Raw genomic sequence first — 6026 nt, forward strand, 5'->3', positions numbered from 1 at the left:
ATGGTGACTGAATCGATGTTATAAACGTCGGCTATTTTCGTTGGCTTTGTCCTCATAACTTGCCACTGATAGTTATTCAGTGACATCTCCTCTATAAATTCATAGGCATCCTCCGGTGTTTTATTGTTGATGGTTTTGCCAGCAACTGCGTCAATCATTTGTCTTGTCGAGGGATTCACACCATTGTAGAACGTTTGAACTTGCAGCCAAAGCAGTAATCCATGGTGAGGGCACCTTCTCAGTAAGTCCTTGTATCTCTCCCATGCATCGTAAAGTATTTCTAAATCCATCTGCACAAAAGAAGAGATATCATTACGCAATTTAGCTATTTTAGTCGGCAGAAAATATTTTAGTAAAAACTTCTCGGTCATTTGTTCCCAAGAAGTGATAGACCCTCGTGGTAACGAGTTCAACCACTGTTTAGCTTTGTTTCTCAATGAAAAGGAAAATAACTGAAGACGAATGGAATCATCAGAAACGCCATTGATTTTGAATGTATCGCAAAATTCAAGAAAATTCGCCAAGTGCGTGTTGGGATCCTCATCCTGCAAACCATCAAACTGAACAAACTGCTATATCATCTGAATTGTGTTAGGTTTTAATTCAAAATTATTCGCAGTGATAGTAGGTCTCACTATACTAGACTCAGTTCCTGTTAAAGAAGGTTTAGCATAATCATACATAGTACATGGAGCAAGATTTTGATTTGCTACAATTGCAGGAAGCAGCTGATAGCCTGGATTTTCGATCATCTCTTCTGTTGGGGTTTGAGTATCATTTTCTCGCTCGTTCTCCGTGTAGTGTAAAATACGCCTTATTTCTCTTTCATTTTTACGAATTGTATGATCGATTTCTTCGTCAAAAAGTAGTGGTCCTGATGGGTTTCTTTTAGTCATAAACTATAAAAACCTGCCAAGAGAGAGAAAAATAAATTAATAAATAATAAAATAAAATTGCAAAAAAATAAATGGCTAAAGTAATAAAAATTTAGTCTTCCTAATATTTCAGCTCCCCGACAACGGCGCCAAAAACTTGATCGCCTGATTCGTAACAAGTAATAAATATTTATAATGAAGATCAAACCTAGACTAACTATTATCACAACAAAAAGGCAAGCGCACCTATCGAACAATAGTATAGTATTGGCAAGACCAGGATGTCGTACCCAAGGGAACCTAAAGTACTAGTAATAACTATCTTTTTATTATCTAGCCTAAGAATAAACAGGTTTGTTTTAATTAACTAATTATTTAAACTAAGAACGCACAGAGAAAAGAATTGGGGAATTGCTTTTGGGAAAATCGATTTACTTGAGACAATACCTAAGGAAAAATTCACCTAGACTGTACTTGTTATTCTGGCTCCGAATCGAACGATTTATTCATTCAACTTGTTCCGTAGAGATCCCTAAGTTATGTTATTATCCCTATTCAAGACTAATAACGTCTAATCCCAGATTGAATAACCGAGACTTTTCTCTAATTAACACTCTAGGGTTGCATTAACTCGATCTATGGATCCCCTTATTAGGTTTTACCCTAATCTGGAAAAATCTTGTCACTCTATTTCTAGGCGCACAATCAACTCCGGTTAATTATGGCAAATGTACTCTTAAACAGGGTTTATTCCTCCTCTGAATAAGAGCATGTCTTGAATCAGTATCCTGGGATATCAAAGCAAGAATTAAGAACACATAATTAAGAACAAGTTAAATATTTATCATACGATTCAGAAAATAATAACAAGATTCATCTTAGTTTTCATTCCCCTTAGGTATTTAGGTGATTTAGTTCATAACTAAATAAGAAAACATCTCAGAAGAATAAAGAATACAAAACATAAAGAAAACCCAAAACTCTTGAAGGGGAATTGAAGAGAGATCTTCAGTCTTGATGATGAATCCGGATTCTAAGATGGATCAATCGGCTTCCTTGGGATAATTCCTTACCCCTCTTCTCCGTCTCCCCTTTTCTCCTCCTCTAATGCGTATTTATAGACTTTGGAATGCCTAGAAACCCTCCAAAGTGGCCTTTTCTGAATTGGACTTAACTTGGGCTCAACAGGGACACACCTGTGTGACGTGATTACCAGGCCGTGTTCGATCTGTTAAATTGCACACGGCCGTGTGGGTCAATGGCCAGGCCATGTGAATCGTGAAAGCCTTGGTCGGCACCCTCGAAAGACACGGGCATGTGAGCTGCCCGTGTGGCAAGGCTTAGGCCGTGTCATCTTCTCGATTTGGTCCTTTTTGGCTTGTTTTTTGCTTCTTTTGACTCTTGGTGCTCTCCTGAGTACAAAACATGAAATTAGAGCATTAGGAGCAACGAATTCACCAATTATAGTGAGAAATCATCTATAAAATGCATTAATCATGGGGTAAAAATATATATAATTTACGATTTATCACTTTTCTTCTTCTTCTCTTTTCATTCCTTAAGCCCTCTATTTTTCTGCCGATTGTGTTTCTAGTTTAGGTTCCTCTCCCTACTGATTTGTTCTCTTTGCTAATATGCTCATCTCAATCTCTTCTTCCTTCAATAACCTTTGCCGAATTCGGGTTCTTCCCCTCTCCCAGTTAGTTTTTAACATTCACCTCCTCTGTTTGTTCCTTGGCCGAGTACCCCTTTCACTTTCCTTTCCTACTTTTGGTTTCTCTCTAAAAGGGGGATTGCTTTTGGTGTTTCTCTATCCCCTTGGTCGAATACTTGATCTTCCCTATCCTTCCTCTGTTTTTTTATTTTCCTCTCTTAAGCAGTGGTTCTGTCCAGCGCGAGTTGCTTTCAGTTGGTAAGTCTTTTGGTAAGGGCGAAAGTTATGTCTTAAACGTTGTGAGTAATGTTATTATTTATTAATCTGTCAAGTTCTTAACATGCGGTCATGTCGCATTGTGGTTGGCAGCAACAAGTCGTAATGAACTCGATTTACCAGTGGTATCCTAAGTTATACCTTTTGGAGCTGTAGGGGTAAGCAACACGAATGTAGGTCAATTGTTATTGTTTAATCGGTTTGGTTCCTAGCATTACTAACATTGGATATAGAATTGTCATTTTTTTTAGGTGTAGTTCATCTCAAGTAGGGTTGCGTACCTAGAATCCTATCAGGTGTGTAAAAACACTACCCCTAATTATAGATCGGCAAAAGTCGAAATAAATGACCATTGATGCTACACGAGCATGCATAGCTCGTGTAGTAATCAGTATACCTAAACATAGGTATATGATTGTTGAGGCCGACCATGAGCAATTTCATGGATCGAGGCCGTTTTGGCCATTATTGGGCCGAGTGGGCCCCACGATCATGTGGGCTCCATGGGTATGTGGGCCCTACTTGGGTAAACCATACGGATGTGTGATGAACATTGGGCCAGGCTATGTAATCTACACGGCCAAGCCTATTTTTGGGCTATGTGGGCCACACGAACGTGTGGGCCCACATGGGCTCGCATTTTGGGCCTTGGACCCAGTTTCACTATTTGACTGTTAAGGTTACACGGGTCGGTCGAGATGACTGTGCACCTACTGTTGGGTCGGTAAGTGTACCTGTACCCCTAATCGATAAAATGACTGTTATGCCCCTGTATGATAAAATGACTGTTATGCCCCTATGAGACATACCATTCTGATTATATTTGAGCATGCCATTTTATTCATATTGAACGCACGTATGATATTATGACATGACATGAAATGATGCATGATATGTTGCATGCAGATGGGTTTTATTATGATTGGAGGAAGTGTACTGTACTGGCAGCTCTGCTGCAAATACTGTATAGTGCCGCAACTAGTACTACATGGAGTGTAGGGATGGGTAGGTTGATTATATCCCCACATGGAGTGCAGTGTTGGACGGAGATGGAGTGTAGAGCCTGGTTGGGTAGGATCTTTGATTGCATATCTATACTGCACTGTCACTGAAATGGGCTTTGACCCAAACTGATTCTGATACTGTAATGGGCTAAGGCCTTAACTGATACTGAATTGTCTCTGGATTAGGCTTCGGCCCAAACTGTATATACTCACTATTTTTTATTTGATATGGGATTACATACTAAGTTTTTCATAACTCACTCATCTGTTTGTCTGTACAGGTAATTCCCAATCTTAGACGGATCAATGCTGCGAGGGACTCAAGGTGGCCACACAAGCGCATGTAATTCCATAATTGATTTTTAAATTAAAAGTACATTAATTTGGGTATTTTTATTGTAATAAGGCCTCTTTGGATTTATTTTTAATTTGGGATTTTAATTTGCTTCAGTTATAACTGGTAGTATTAGGAACTTGAGTTTTTTTAAAAAAAGAAAAGAAAGAAAACAACGTTTTTAGAAAATAAAATGCAAGAACGCAATCGATTTAGAAAGCTTCTGCTATAAAACGACATCTTGACATTCAAGAAGTTTTTAAAATTAATACCTTTTGATTGGGTCGCAAGTTTAAAATGAACGACTCATTTTGGAAATTATCATTAAGATAACACAACAAAGATGGAAAGGTTTTTTTTATGATATCACACTTTGCGAAAAACACTTCAATGTGACATCGCCAGATTCAGCCTTAATGTCCAGCCTGTGTTTGGGGTGTTACATTTAGTGGTGTTAGAGCCAGGTTGCAAAACTCGACTATGGATTTGGATTTCTTCTAAAACTTGTTACTTTTAAAAAGAATTGTTCCAAATGATTTGAAAGTACTGTGAAATGTTTTACTGAACGTATGGAACACTGAGTCTCCGACACTGACTCTGTAAGTCTTTTGAAACTGTTGTGTGATTAAATTGAATTACTGAGACTACTGTAGGTAGTAGACTGTACTGAAATACTCTATTTAGGGTAAATTAAAAACTGTAGTAAGACTACGATTTGCTAAAACGAACTCTAAATTACTAATACTATTTTCCATAAAACATCTGTTAATAAACACCAGAACTGTAAAAAGATGCATAAAATTGTTAATACAGATAAAATGTAATTCGATAATAAGTATTAGAGGTACTCGTGGAAGGGGTATAAGAGGCAATGGCGAAGGTCATGGAGGTGCTTGAGCTGGGTCTTCATCATCTGGCCACATGCTTAATGTTGAAGCTAGAGAGGCACCAACTTCACCTGTGATTGAGACTGGGTCTCATGATCGTTTGGCTGGGGATGATATAATGTCCCAAACTATGTTACGAATTCTAGAGAGGGTTGCTGGGCCCAATACTAGTGCTGTGGGCCATGGGTCAGTTATGGAATGACTTCGGTCTAATGGAGCTGAGATTTTTAGTGGCATTGCTGGAGTTACCCCTAATGTGGCTGAGTATTGGATTGAGGCCACAGAGAGGATCATGAATGATCTCGACTACACCCCCGAGCAGAAACTAAAGGGTGCAGTGTCATCGTTGAGAGATGAGGCTTACAGTGGTGGCTTACAGTTAAAGAAGGCACTCAGCCCGACCAATTGACCTGGAAATTTTTCAAGACTTCTTTTCAAGGGAAGTATATGGACGCTAGTTATGTGGATGCCCGGAGGAGAGAGTTTCTAAATCTATCTCAGAGGGATAAATCAATGGTTGAATATGAGGCTGAATTTTTACGATTAAGTCGCCATGCACGAGGGATGGTGGCGACCGAGTACGAGCGGTGTATTCGTTTTGAGGATGGCCTCAGGGGTAGTCTTCGGTTTTTGATAGCTCCACAGAGGGAGTGAGATTTTTCTACTTTAGTCGATAAGGTGAAGATCACCAAGAAGGTGAAGCGGGCTGAGCACTAGAACCATGAGAAGTAGAGATGTAGGAATAAGAGGGATTCAAAGCCCTCAAATTCCTTTTTGAGGCCTAAGAAAAAGGCTAGACTTGGTGGGCTAACCAGAGTTGGAGCCCTTATTGCTACCACTGGACCGCAACCCTATGCTAATTGTGGGAAATGCCATTAGGGTGAGTGCTGGAAAAGGATTGGAGCATGTTTGAGATACGGATCATTAGTGCATCGTATCAAAGATTGTCCACGGAGGCCTGATCAGATGCAAGCTACTGGTATGGGTACTGTATAG

At 39.4% G+C, this 6026-nt stretch overlaps 1 non-coding gene across 1 annotated transcript; it reads left to right on the forward strand.

The window, feature by feature from the left end:
* The first annotated feature begins 216 nt into the window (after positions 1-216).
* On the forward strand, positions 217-323 carry LOC128280061 (small nucleolar RNA R71). Its single transcript, XR_008270242.1, has one exon. It is a non-coding gene; the product is annotated as a small nucleolar RNA R71 (small nucleolar RNA).
* The last annotated feature ends 5703 nt before the right edge of the window (positions 324-6026 follow it).

This window comes from Gossypium arboreum, chromosome 8 (assembly GCF_025698485.1).
Source record: "Gossypium arboreum isolate Shixiya-1 chromosome 8, ASM2569848v2, whole genome shotgun sequence".
Classification (NCBI taxonomy): Eukaryota; Viridiplantae; Streptophyta; class Magnoliopsida; order Malvales; family Malvaceae; genus Gossypium; species Gossypium arboreum.